This window comes from Schistocerca serialis, chromosome 2 (genome assembly GCF_023864345.2).
Source record: "Schistocerca serialis cubense isolate TAMUIC-IGC-003099 chromosome 2, iqSchSeri2.2, whole genome shotgun sequence".
Taxonomy (NCBI): domain Eukaryota; kingdom Metazoa; phylum Arthropoda; class Insecta; order Orthoptera; family Acrididae; genus Schistocerca; species Schistocerca serialis.
This window is the reverse complement of record NC_064639.1, coordinates 278,080,271-278,095,740: the sequence shown is the minus strand read 5'-3', so window position 1 is coordinate 278,095,740 and position 15,470 is coordinate 278,080,271.

The window sequence follows — 15,470 nt, the reverse complement described above, 5'->3', positions numbered from 1 at the left end:
ATACGTGCTCAGAATGGACTGCTTTTTTTCATTACTGTCGTTAGCACTCGATTTTATACGAAAAGTGTCCCTTTTGACGTGTGTGCAGCTGAGGCGCGGAAGAAAGAAGGGGAATGCCCTATTAACAACCAGTACTCTGTGTTTTAAGGTCACACTATTACCGAAAAAGTTTGGTGCCAAAGGTGCGCTTGCAAGTGTTCCGAGTTTCTGATTTCACTTAGCTGAACACGGCCAGCTTCATCTGTACCACATCACAAAAGCTCTCAACGATATGCAGGGTGTTGCAGTAAAGCGACAAAATCTGTTCAGAATGGTTCAAATGGCTCTAAGCTCTAAGAGACTCAACATCGGAGGTCATCAGACCCCTAGACTTAGAACTACTTAAACCTAACTAACTTAAGGACATCACACACATCCATGCCCGAGGCAGGATTCGAACCTGCGACTGTAGCGGTCGCGCGGTTTCAGACAGTAGCGCCTAGAACCGCTCGGCCACTTCGGCCGGCTATTGTTGGAAAAGGTAGCACAATTAACAGCATATAATAGAGAACTCCATGGGTTGTTAGAGAAGAATTGGCACGATTACTGGGAATGACACAGCAAGCCATTTCAAAACGTCTCAAGGCTATGGGCATGATTCACAAAGAAGGAACTTGGGTCCCGTGTGAGTTGAAACCAAGAGATGTTCAACAGTGTTTGTGTGCAGTTGTTTCAGAGGCAAAAATGGACGGGATTTCTGAATCGCATTGTGACCGAGGACGAAATATAAATTCATTACGATAACCCCAAACGCATAAAATCATTGTGATATCCCTGCCATGCTTCCACGTCGGCGACCAAACAAAATATTCACGGCTCCAAGATCCTGATCTGCTTTTGGTGGGACCAGCTCGGCGTCGTGTACTATGAGGTGTTAAAACAAAGTGAAACAATCACAGGTGATCGTTATCGAACGCAATTCTTGCGTTTGAGCAGAGAATTTAAAGACAAACGGCAGCAATACAGCGAGAGGCACGATAAAGTGATCTTGCAGAACGACAACGCTCGACCCCACGTTGCAAAAGAGGTCAAAACGTACTTGGAAACGTTAAAATGGGAAGTCCTACCCCACCCGCCGTATTCTTTACCCATTACTCCCTGTGACTATAACCTGTTTATATCAATGGCGCACAGCCTAGCAGACCAACACTTCCGATCTCATGAAGAATTCACAAATTGGATCGATTCGTGGATCGCTTCAAAAGATGAACAATTTTTTCGACGCGGGATTTGTACAGTGCCCGAAAGCTGGGAGAAAGTAGTTGCCATCGATGGAAAATACTTTGAATGATACATGTGTGACGAATTTGTTTCATTAAAGCCTCAAATGACGGGAAAAAAACGGCGGAATTAAAGTTGTTCAACTTGTAAGACCAGTTGCTTTTTGTTATGGATATCGGCCACATATTCAAGTGCAAGCACAGTCTCTCAATGTCCAGGTCATTTTTGAAAAACTCAGTTGATTTTTTCCAAATTTGCTTCACCTCCGTTTGCTAAAAGCAAGGAGTCTTGTTCAACTGCAATGACCTGTGTGAGTCCAGTTGATGCAAGCAGCTCAGTAAAGCAAGGATACACCGTTTCAAAAACTTCAATGTAAATAGCTTTGTAGTATTCCTTTGGGGTTTTGAAAGTGTGCCGTGAGCTGGCTTCATTGTTTCCATACTTCTTTGGTATACTTTGATTCCCAGGAAGCGAAGAATCATCAACTTGTGAACGTTTTTCTTATAAATAGAATTTCCAAAAGTGTTCAAAACTATCACGCCTTCCATTCAATATACAAATCAAGCCGTCATATACTTTTTCCAAATCAGCAACACTTAAATGAGGGCATTGAATTTTTTCGTTGACATCCTCTACTGGGTTTATTGCATGGCAATAAAGACGTAAAAAGAAATGTCTTGAATTGTGACACTGACTCAAGGTAGTCTGCACATTTTTAACCTGTTTCTGTTTTGTCCTCTGCAGAAAACGTTTGAAAAAACTCTAGAAGTTCTTCAAAGTTTTTCAATATTCTCAAGATACTAGAAGCTCGAATAATCCATCGAGTCGGGCAAAGGGGTCGTAGACCAGCTTGGTCGTTGGCGCTCGCAGCGTATTTTTCTGAGAAGTTCAAGCCTTTTGTTGGATACCCTTACGGTGTTTATTAAGTTCTTGGCTAAAGCCATAATATCCCTCATAGACGTAAGATGGCAAAGACTGTCTACAACTGCCAAGTTTAAACTGTGAGCAGTGCAGTGCACATAACGTGCTTTTGGTCGTATATGAAAAACTAACTTTTTTAGTCCTTCGAACTTACCTCTCATATTCTAGGCACCATCATAGCACTGTCCTCTAAAGTTATCCATTGAAAAATCAAAGTGAGCAAAAACGTCTTTTACAATACTAAACAGATTTTGTGATTCAGTGTTGGGGGTCTCGTGTAAGCCAATAAAGTCTTCGTTGATGATTAAGGAATCACCGACAGTACAAATACAAAATGACACTTGTTCAGGAATCGAAGAATCACTTGTTTCGTCATCCGTAATAGAAAAATGTTGAGTCTTCTTGACTGTAGCCAATACCTTTCTCAACACAGACTTTCCTAGCAGATCAGTGATCTCGTTTTGAATATTGTGGGACGTCCTCTTATACCCTGAACACCCTAACCAATCTTTAAACTCAGATATGTCATTCTTTCGGAGTTCCAACAACTGCAAAAAAATTGAGCTTACATCTTTGTGCCCTCTAATTGCTAGTCCTTGTCGGCATAGAAATGACACAGTAGTAAAAAAATGTCTCAAGAGCTAAACGGCCTTTCTTCATATCACTATCTAACTGTTCATTCAATTGAGAGGCCACACTTCCATTAGTGAAAAAATTTAGTTTCAGAACACCTTCTTCATGCATAAACGTATCTTCATGACGACAGAATTTTTCCAAAGCCTTTTTCCAGTTAGAAAACACTATGAAAGTAAATGCATCTTCTATTTTTCAAGGAAATTGTAATAGATTTTTAGCATCTGCCTCTTTGCAGGTTTTCCAAAAAGCTTTTCTCGTTGCTGCTTCATATTCTAGCCATGTATATTTGATCAACCAAGACTTCTGAAATGATCTTCCCTTACCGGATTATCCAGGTATCAGCTGTGAAAGGTTCTCGCCTGAAGACGACAAAGCAATTGATGACACAATAATTGTTGGAGATTGACTTGCAGTATTATCAACTTCCAAGCGCCCCTTTATGGTAACAAATTTATGCATTGCAAACTTAATTCACAATACACTAACAGACTAAAGTAAACGAATAAAATATAGTCATATAATGTAATCCACTAGGCACTAAAGTCGAAACACTAAACACATCTCCAGCACGCACTGAAGGAAACTATCCACACATAATGACTGCGACAGCAGGGTGGGCTTTATATAGCCGTGGTGTCATAATGTCACGAAGTGTCAACGAGATGCGAGGCAGAGGGTCGCCGCGAGCGCACCGCTGGCCTGCTGGTACCAGACTCTACCCGAAGGTTCGCGCACTGGGACAAATGCTAAGTGTGCCCGCAGCGCCATAACACTATCATGATTCACACCATTCATTTTCAGTTAAGAGGAACTGGAACAATCCATCTCCTCCATGTTAATTTTAGCAAATAGAAGGAACATTTTTTCTAAAACCATTAAACATACTGCTCTGAAATTTGGACTTAACGTTCAGTGAATATTTCTCTACAAAGTTATAATGCCATGTTAAGAAATATTTATTGATTTTTGTTTTACAGTTTTTTAAACAGATGCTTATTTTTTTCTCTAAAATTTTTGCACTTTTTCTTCTATAACTCTTGAATTATACAATATTTTTTTACAATTTGCTATAAAAATCAAGGAAAAGAAGTAAACAATATTGTGTATAAATTTCATTGATATACTGTTAGCAGTTTTTGAGAAAATGTTCCTCAAAGATGAAAATTTTCAAGTTACGGGAGATGGCTTCCAAAGTTTTTTAATACATTCCTGCCCCATATGATGGATTATCAGCATCCTCTTCTTTTTACAGTGTTAGTTTCCTTTTCACTGGTCTTTTCTTCCCTTTTGCTGCATGTTTTAGGCTTTTGTCTCTTCTCCCTGCAGTTCTTAGTCTTTCTTCATCAATTAGGCGCATTGCGGAAATGGTGTTGTGTCCTGGTTGGAAACCTAAACGTTTCAGCACATCACATTTGACAATGTTTCCTTCATTGTATGTTGCCATTGCATCATACACTCCAAAATGCAATGTTTTTATCTGTACAAACACTCTTTTGGGAATCCCAATCCAAATTAAATTATTTACACTTTCATTTGGATTTTGTGTTTTCCCACGTAAACACTTTTCCAATAAACTTGGCTGTGATAAATCTCTGAATATGGTCTTAATTACATCAATTATAGCATTTGGCTAACTGTTTTTATGGCATACTCCTTTCCTGATTCTTACTTACACCTGTGGGGCACAGTGCATGTCGTGGGTGCTCATTTGTTGATGCAGTGTGTAAAAATAATGCCCATACTGCCCTCCTCATATGCTCAATGCTTCTTGTATTTTGCCTAATTGCACACCCATAACACCTCTGCAACCTATCAATTGCTTTATCTGTCAGTCTTCCTCTTCCTCTTCCTCCAATGGTCTTACCATCACTAAGCTTCTGGGATCCTAATGTCAGCTTTAGTTTGTGCAAGTGAGCCCCCATGCGCTTCTGCACATGTCCAATGCACTCCTGTTTTTTAATGTGAATTTCATTGACATAATGTTTTGAGTTCCTCTACAGCTTTATATCCCTTAGAATCACAATCTCCTAGATAATTAGTGTATCATACATTCTACAACTCCTGTGATCTGGAAAAAATTGCTTTCACTACCTCTACTTCCATCGCTCCACATGTGCCGTGAAACTTTGCTTCACAACTTTCACTACGTTTGTCCTTGGTATTGCCCTTACGTCTACAATGTTTTGAGAGAATAGCAACATCAATTACTTTGCAACTGTCTCCACTGGTAGCTGTCACAAGTCCATTTAGAGATTTGTGACATCTATGTTGCCATGATCCATCTAAAGCAACAGTTAAATCTCTACAATTCCCATTATCTGTCACAGTTTCTTCAACTGCTTTCTTCATTATTGCTTGAGCAATATCTTCAGCAGAAGATCCCACCAATTCATTATAAAATCCAAACTTGGTTGGTGGTTTTGGCAAGTTAATATTCCACATAACATTGTCCCTGCAGCACTGCCCTTGCCAATGCAACGCAAGCCATACACTAGCCTAACATTTATATCATACACCTTCTTTCCACTATTACCACTATGAGGAACGCTGTTAGAATTAGAAAACAAAACTTCTGCAGCACATTTGTTACGCTTCAATAACATTTTAGATGCCAAACTGATGTGTGAAGTTATTTTCAATTCCAGTCCTGTTTCTTTGCAAACTTGGCATAATACACTATGTTTCAAAATATTAGAGAGCAAGGAAATGTTAATTATTTCATTCACATTGTTACTGTCACTTTCATAGTTTTCAAATTTTTCTTTGCTGTCACAAAGTTTATTGCTGGAAGAAATGAATCACATTCATTTGGAGTAGTCGGTGAAGCAGTCTGAGCAGCATCTCCCTTCAAAACAACAAAATATTTCTTCTTCCACTCATTGTGCCTTTTCTTAAACACTTGATTGCTGAAATGGGGAATACTGATATCCGCAAATCAAATACGTAAAACAGGTATGAGCAAAATTCGTCAAATACGCAAAATTGAACAGCTAAAAACCACAAAGCAAACTCCACAAGTCAACACACACGGTATAGGGTTTATGTTTACCAATATGAACAGTCACTTGTCACAGAGATAAAGCCATACAACGTTGGAAAACGAAACACTGTCTAATTCCGCAAAGATACCCTGCTTGCGGCCAGCGAGCAGCACCGTCAGCGGTGACACACCAAATCGCTACAACCGTTCATGTGGTGCATTAACTTTGCAGTGATAAAAAACACACTTAGAATTCATTATTTTAAACATAGCTGCGTAACAGCAACGGTTCCACGTAATTAGATTTAAAAACAGCCGACCCGTTGCACAGGATAAAGTAATCTTTACCTAGGTTTCGATAAGTTTAAACCTATCTTCTTCAGAAGTCGGCCTGAGGAAATGAACATCATGATTTATATGAAAGGTATACACATAAGTCAAGCTTAGAGTTTAACATATATTAAGAGAACCTTGTGTTACAGAATATGAGAAGAATTTCTTGTACTTACACTATTATATTAACATGGAATAACACGTTGTTGCCATTTTTACAAACGTCTCCGTAGCTCCATTAGTCAAAATCAGATATTGCCCTAAGAGTAGGGTTTGTCAGATAAATAAAATTAAGTACATGGAAGCTGGAGAGCGCATAAGCAACTGAGTAAAATCGGTCTGCGTGGTAGCACTGCGACCAGGGCAGGTGGCGCTCAGGTCGCGTACTAAGTGCCGATTGGGGCACTGAAGCTACATGTAAATTATAAATGTTAATTGCGTCCTTAGATAGAGTGACAGTAAATAAGAGGAAAGCATTTAACATTACCATTATGACAATGTGGGAGCCTTAGAAACAATAACGTAGGAACATATTTCAAAAAAGTAGGTGGCGCATACGCCATGAGTTACATGCAGTGGCATATACAGCCAAAGTAAAATTATATTACCATATTAGTGAAGCACATAAAACGTATATAAGTCAAAACTTTAAAATAAACAGTAATGGCGTCTTAAGACATAAATTACGAAAATTTATTTCCATCCCTTTCTTGGGTAACATTTCGTATAGGATTAAACGTCTTCTAAATAAAAAATATAACTGTAACGTCTCCTTTTCTACAGACAAAAGCTTAAAAAGAAATTTTATACATTCAGTAGAAATTGCTAACGATTGGTTTTCTAATTCAGGTGTATACAAACTAACCTGTAATAACTGCCCCTCATATTATATTGGTCAAACAGGCAGGGCTGTTAAAACACGATATAAAGAACATCTATTAGGTAAAAAAGGAGCTAATGTTCACAACTCTACTTTTGCTGAACACCTCTTGATAGCCGGCCATACGCCTAAACAGTTAGAAGACACGGTTATCCTACACAGACAAGTTAAAGGACGGAGACTAGATCTGTGGGAAGAGTTATTTATTTTTAAACATCTAGCGCTCAAAGACGGTAATATACTCAATGATCAGTTGAACCTTGCCTGTAGACAATTCTTTGAAGGCTTTAAACCCGTACTATTTACTTCATAACATTGGTGTTGATAACCTCAGTTGTCTATTTCCTCAGGAAGCTATGATGCATTTTTGTATCTCTAAGCTCACTACCTTTTATGCAATGTGATTTACTTAAGATGTATGGCTGCCACTACACTGGCCCTCATGTAATTCTCGCTTATCCTAAAATCTCGGATCCCAGTGAATATATATTAACTAGATTGTGGACCAGCTTTCGTAATTTATGTCTTAAGACGCCATTACTGTTTATTTTAAAGTTTTGACTTATATACGTTTTATGTGCTTCACTAATATGGTAATATAATTTTACTTTGGCTGTATATGCCACTGCATGTAACTCATGGTGTATGCGCCACCTACTTTTTTGAAATATGTTCCTATGTTATTGTTTCTAAGGCTCCCACATTGTCATAATGGTAATGTTAAATGCTTTCCTCTTATTTACTGTCACTCTATCTAAGGACGCAATTAACATTTATAATTTACATGTAGCTTCAGTGCCCCAATCGGCACTTAGTACGCGACCTGAGCGCCACCTGCCCTGGTCGCAGTGCTACCACGCAGACCGATTTTACTCAGTTGCTTATGCGCTCTCCAGCTTCCATGTACTTAATTTTATTTATCTGACAAACCCTACTCTTAGGGTAATATCTGATTTTGACTAATGGAGCTACGGAGACGTTTGTAAAAATGGCAACGACGTGTTATTCCATGTTAATATAATAGTGTAAGTACAAGAAATTCTTCTCATATTCTGTAACACAAGGTTCTCTTAATAAATGTTAAACTTTAAGCTTGGCTTATGCACAATTCGAGGGTTGGATCCCCTCTCTTCTTCATCGAAGAGTTTCACTGCCTGGGCTACTCTCAGGGTGCGCCTTCGACGTGGAAGATCCCTGCCGTGTCGTCTGTTTGCCGCCGCCGCCGCCGCCGCTTGGTCGCCGCCTTCCGGTCCTTGCAGCCGCCGCCGCCGTCGCCGCCTACCGGGGCTCGCCGCCCCCGCCTGGTCGCCGCCTGCCGGGGCTCGCCGCCCCCGCCTGGCCGCCGCCTGCCGGTGCTCGCCGCCGCCGCCGGTGCCCGCCGCCGCCGCCGCCGCCGCCGCCGTCGTCCGGTGCCGCCTGGTCGCCACCATCGCCGCCGTCCTGACCCTGGTCTACGGCCGTCTTCGTCTTCATCCGTCTTCGTCTTTGTCTGTCCCCAGTTTCTGTCCTCTCCTCTTCCTTCTGTTCGTTCTTGTTTCTCTCTCCCGTCATGTCCGCCCCCACCACCACTGTCACTACTACCACCACCGCCATTGTCTATACCTCCCCTTCCGCTGCCTCCACCACTATAACTTGGTGTGCCCAGTCCCACCTCCCTCCTTCCATTCCACCTCTCCTCACTGTCCCTTCACCCTCTATCTTTGTCGCCCCCTCTCCCGCTTCTTCCTCCCGCTCCTCTCGTTCTGATCCCTTCCCCCCACTCCCCCAGCCTGTCACTGCAGCTCCAGCTCGGGTGGTGGCCCGTCGGGCCACTGCCCACGCCCAGCTCTCCCCGTCACCTTCGCCATCACCGCCGCCACTGCCGCCGTCATCGTCATCGTCGCCTTCACCGTCACCGTCACCATCTCCGGCGCCGACTCCGGCCCCGGGACCTGCCCCTCCCCGCCACATTCCCGTTGTTCCCATCCCCCACACCTCCTCCACCGCCGTCAAGCGCCCCGGTGGCACCCCTGCTTCCTCTGCTTCCAAAAAGGCTGCACCTCGTCCTCCTTCCCCTACCCCTGATGCCATGGAAGTCTCCCCGCCTGTCCCTGCCCCCTCATCCTCCTCCTCTCCCCCTTCCTCCTACCGCTACCTCCTCTCCCGTCCTGATCCCTCTCTCCTTGAAGCCCGGAACCTCACCCTCTTCCTTCGCCAGCATTGTCCTGGTGCCCCCATCTCCCTCCTCACTCCTCGCCGAGATTCTGTTCTCATCTCCTCCCCCAGCCCAACCCTCCATACTGACATCCTCTCCCGTCTCCCCATCACCCGTTTTGGTCCCAACGCCTCCCTTACCCCTGCTCCTTCTCCATCTCCTACCCGCCAACCCCAACCCCCGCGTCGCCCGCCGACCCTCACCGCCGTGATCACGCGGCTCAGTCCGTCGATCACGGAGGAGGAGGTGTTGGCGGAGCTCCAGGCCCATCCCACGCTGGAGGTGCGGGCGGTCCGCCGCATTTTCAACTCGGCCGGCCCCACCCGCCTTATGCGGGTTTTCTCTGAGGACGCCCCCTCCATTGACCGTCTCCTGAAGGAGGGTGCCCTCCTCTTCCACCAGCGGTACAAGGTCGACCCTTCCCGTTCCCCTCCTCAGTCCCTGCGCTGCCAGAGGTGTCTGCGCTATAATGCGCACCCCACAGCTGAGTGCCGCGAGGCCCCCACCTGCCCGCATTGTCGGCAGGCGCACTTCCTCCGGCAGTGCCCTAACCTCCAATCCCCTCCCTCCTGTAATACCTGCAATCTCCCTCATCCCACCTACTCCCAAAAGTGTAAAGCCCGACCCCCTCCAACCACTCCTGAACTCACCGTACCTGTCCGTCCTCTGGACGCCCCCACCCCTCCTGGCAATTCCCTTCGTCCCCCACCCACCGCTGAGGACATCATCAGGTTCCTCACCATCGTCCTCCAGAATGTTCATCCCTTTCAGCGCCCTCACACCCTCCAGCAGATCTCCCTTGCTGCCCGTTCCATCTTCCAACTCAAGATGTACGCCACCTACTCCAACAACCAGGCCCATTTCACCTTCTCCCGTCTTGACACCCTCGTTTAAATCCCAGTCATGGCGCGACAGCAACGTATCCTTTTCAACAACATACGCTCCCTTCCCGCCAACAAAAACCTGTTCCTGCACACCCTTGCCACCCACCGCGTGGATGCCTTCCTCCTCAATGAAACCTTCCTGCAACCCCAACACACAGTCCACACTTCGCCCTACCTCCTCCACCGCTCCGATAATCCCCTCCCGATTGCGCGTGGCGGAGTTGCCATTGGTCACCACCGCCAGATCCCCGTTCGGCTCCAACCTCTCCTTCCCGACCCCACCGAACACCTGATCCTTAGTCTCTTCTTCCCCGGCCTTACCGTTACCTGCGCCACCATCTATGTCCGCCCCAACGCTCCTATTCCCTTCGACTTCCTCTCCCACGTCGATCGTACCTTTTCCTCCTACGTGATCGCCGCCGACCTCAACATCCATAGTCGTTCCGCTGCCCAGTTACGGCGATGGCATCGGTTCCTCTCCACCCTTCAAGGTGATCTCGTCCCCATCCCCCGGCATACCCGTCCTGAATCCAACTCCACTCCTGATGTTATCCTCTCCTCCCCCAACCTCCTTGGCCGTATCACGGTGGATGTCCTGGAGCCTATTGGTAGCGACCATCTCCCTGTCCTCCTCACCGTTTCAGACGGTCGTCGCCCTCGCCCCGACCCTCGTACTGACCCTCCCCCTAAGTATGTCCACGACTATTCCCGAGCCGACTGGAATGCCTACCGGGATACCCTTTCCACCCAGGTCGATAGCCACCCTCTCACCTACCACCACCCTGACGATGTCACCCATGCCGCCTCCTTTCTCCAGCGGACCTTGTCTGAGGCCGTGGAGGCCCACGTTCCTACTGTCGCCATCCACCCCCACCGTCCTCCCTTACCCCCACAGGCCGTTCTCCTCCTCCGTGAATCCCGTCGTCTCTACCGTGCCTTCCTCCGCACGCGTGACCCGGACACACTACGACGCCACCGGCAACTCCAGCGACACGTTCGTAATTTGCTCGCGGCTAAGAAACGCCGGGACTGGCGACAGACATGCACCCGTTTAAATGCAACCCTACCAATCAACTCGTCCCAGTTCTGGTCGGCCTTCCGTCGCCTTACCGGAACTAAACCCTCCCCCTATTATCCTCTTCTCCATGATGATCACCCTTTCCCTGACTCACTTAGTAAGGCCAATCACTTTGCCTCCTACCTCTCCGATGTATTTTCCGTCCCCGATGATCCGCAGTTCGATTACTCCCTCTTCCCCGATATCCGCGATCGAACTGACACCTCTTCCCCTCCCCTCGCTCCTGGCTTCCAGTACTTGGACAACATTACACACACGGAACTCAATGCCCCTCTCACTACCCAGGATCTCATTGATACACTCCGCACAAAACGCAACACCGCTCCTGGCCACGATCGTGCCACCTACCGTCACCTTCGTGAAGCTCCTGTCTCTTTCCTCTCCACCCTGGCCAGGCTCTACAATGTAGTCCTGTCCACCGGTTACTACCCCGACCTGTGGAAAACCTCCCGTATCCTCATGTTCCTTAAACCTGGCAAACCGCCGTCCGCCGTCTCCTCCTACCGTCCCATCAGCCTTACCTCGGTCTTCAGCAAGGTCCTGGAATCTATCCTCACCCGCCGCATCCACCAGCATCTCCGCCAGCACCGCCTCCTTCCCGTCACCCAGTGTGGCTTTCGGCCATCCTTCTCTTCCGACGATCTTCTCCTTCACCTCACTCATCTCCTTTCCGAACAGCTTAATTCCCGTCGCTCCGCCATCTTCCTCTCCCTTGACCTCGAACGCGCTTATGACCGCGTCTGGCATTCCGGTCTCCTCTTCAAGCTCCAAACCTTTGCCCTTCCCATTAACTACGTCCGTCTGATCGGTTCCTTTCTCTCCCGCCGTCCTTCCTATGTCACCATCCATAACACCGATTCCTACACCTTTTTCCCCTCCGCCGGTGTGCCCCAAGGCTCCGTCCTCTCCCCCCTTCTGTACCTTTTGTACACGGCGGACATGCCGCCGCCGTCGCCCCCCGTCCATCTCCTCCAGTTTGCCGATGACACCGCCTTCCTCGCCCTTGCCCCCACCCTGCAACGCTCCCAACGCCTTCTCCAATCCCATCTTGACCGGTTCACCGCTTGGTGCAACCAGTGGTTGCTCAAGGTCAATCCCTCCAAAACCCAGGCGATCATTGTAGGCAAAACCACCCCTTCCTTCCGCCTCCTTGATTTCTATCTCACCATCTATGGCCGTCCTATCGCCCTCACTCCCACCCTTAAGTACCTTGGCGTCACCCTCGACCGTCGCCTCTCCTGGACTCCCCATCTCCAGACGATCCAAGCCAAGGCACGTTCCCGACTCCGTCTCCTCAAGCTCCTTTCCGGCCGCACGTGGGGCCTGGACCCCTCCACAATCCTCCACACCTATAAATCCCTCATCCGCCCTATCCTTTGTTACGCCCATCCAGCGTGGATCTCCGCCCCCCCCTACCTTCTATAAATCCCTCCAAATCCTTGAACGCCATGCTCTCCGCCTTGCCTATCGCATCCGTCTCCCCTCCCCCACGCGGATCCTGTATGATCTCATCCCCTTCCCCCACCTCCTCCTTTTCCTTGAAAGGATACGTATCCTGTACACCTCACGTAAACTTGATCCTCCTCACCCGCTCGTTTCCCCACTCCTCTCCCACCCCCGCCCGCTGCCACGCCTGTATTCGCACGTCCCACCCGGTCTCCATCTCTCCACCCTCCATGCCCTCTCCCAAGGTGGCTTCCGCCGGCTCCCTCTCCCTGATGATGTCCTCGTCCCCTCCATCTACCCCTCCTATCAACTTTGACCCTGCCCCACCCCCCACTTCCCGTGTCCTTTCCTTTCGGCACCCTCCCTCCCTTCTCTTCTCTTCCCTTCTTTTTCCATCTCCCTGTCCCCTCCCTTCCCCCTCTTCCCCCGGGCTTCCTCTCCCCCTTCCTCCCTCCCCCTATCTCCCCTGCCCGTGGCATCTCTGCTCTCCCCTCTCGCTCTCCCACTCCCCTTCCTCCTCCTCCTCTCTTGGCAGGTCCCCGGACTCGCACACGTATAGTGAACATTCGCGCGCCGGAGATCGTCGCCTTTTGTGCTTCGTGTGTGTGACGTCATATAGTGTTTTTGGTGTCCGTCGTCCCACTCCTACGTTCACTTGTGCCGTCGGACTCACCAGTGTTTTGTGCGCCGTGCCAACGTGTTTTCAGTGTTGTTATCATCACATGTGAATGACTCCGTGTTTTTTATGTCTCTGTGACCTCTCTCTTTTGCCCGTCACTTTGTTCACTGTCATTCACCATGTTTTATACTCTTGTAAAACGCTATGGCTGAAGAGCGGCGTAGTGTGCCGCTGCCAGCCTACCTGAATTGTACAGGTTTTAAAATAACAATAAAGTAAAAAAAAAAAAAAAAAAAAAAAACTTGGCTTATGTGTATACCTTTCATATAAATCACGATGTTCATTTCCTCAGGCCGACTTCTGAAGAAGATAGGTTTAAACTTATCGAAACCTAGGTAAAGATTACTTTATCCTGTGCAACGGGTCGGCTGTTTTTAAATCTAATTACGTGGAACCATTGCTGTTACGCAGCTATGTTTAAAATAATGAAATTCTTGCCTGCCGAGGTATCAAAAGCTGCTTCCAGGTATATGGACATCAAATTAAAAATTGTGAAAGCAGGTATGGCTATTGACTTTAATCAACAGTGCCTAGATAAAGACATTATCCCTGATTACGTGAAGGCGTACGTAAACTTTAAACAATGTAACAGAGTGCCTTCTATTAAAAAGAAGTTAGTGGGTTTAGTCATTTCGGATAGCATAGTGAATTTGTACAAGAAAAAAGATGTTCTTAATAGTGAAGCCTACTGTATACACCTATTTTTAACTAATGCTTTTAAAGATCTTTGTAATTTTCAAACTGACCACCTGTTAAATAATATCAATGAATGGCTCTTTAATCGTAAAGAAGAAATCAAGGCTAGACATGAAAGAAAGCTTTTGAAGTTTAGTAATAGGACCACAAGAAAAAGTGTTAATACAGCAGACAATAGTGGCAAGCACCTATTTTATGAAAGAGTACTAAATAAAACTAATATCACTTTTACGCAGGCTGAGAATGACTTATTGTGTAAAGGCCTTAAATATAACTTGCCTTCAAAACTCGATAAATATCCAGTTATTTGTAATCTCATTGTAGATCTGAAAACCGGTTTAGAATCTCTGAAATTAGATAAAATGGAGCAAGTTAAATGTGCCTACGAATGTAATAACATAATAGAAAAAGAAATTAAATTATCTCCTAATAGTCAGTCGGGCGAATATAGTATAGTAAAAAGCATTAATCATAAACTTAGAGAACACGACGCCTTAGTCACTAAGAGTGACAAAGGTAACACCGTTGTCGTGGCTTATAAAAATGAATATATAGAGAAAACTGTAAAGTTTTTTGAGGAAAACGACATCACTGAGGTTACCGTAGATCCTACTGCTGAACTGCAAAATGAAATCCGACGTACTCTAACTAATTCCGTCAGCCTGTTTAATAAGTTTCAAAAGAAAGGGCTTATAAATATGAACCCGAAACCACCTGTGCTCAGAAGCCAGTTTAAACTACATAAACAAAATCATCCGATCCGCCCTATAGTGAATGGTATAGGGAGTCCACATCACACTCTTGCTAGGCGCCTCCATTTTAAAATTAAAGATGCTTTCATATTTGAAAATAACTTTTCTATAAAAAATAGTAAGGAATTAATTAACAATATTCAATCTGTAAAATGTACACCTGACACTAGACTGGTGTCCTTCGACATCGTCAGCCTCTATACAAATGTCCCGGTTGATGAAACCATAGACCTTGTAAAAGAAAATCTTTTTAAGCATAAAAAACTAAGTGAAACTCAGATTGCTGAACTTATTGGTTTGCTTAAGGTCATATTAAAATACAATTATTTTACATTTAATGGGAAAATGTATATACAGCCAGATGGTCTAGCAATGGGCAGCCCCCTCGCCGGTATTCTAGCAGAGGTTTTCATTAACGCCCTGGAAACAGCATTTTTCAATTCTAGTTCAGAATTACACCAAAAAATCCGCTATTATGCACGTTATGTGGACGACATTTTCATTGCTTTTGATGGCACTGACCATGAGTTAGAGCAGCTTTTCAACACTTTCAATGGTTTACATGAAAAAATTTCCTTCACAAAAGAACTTCAAAATGATAAACGTGAGCTTAATTTTCTAGATTTAACAATTTCTATACAAGATAATACCTTTCATTTCAATATCTTCCGCAAGGAAACATATTCAGATAATGTCAGTCCAGCTGACTCAACTCATCCTAAAGCGCACAA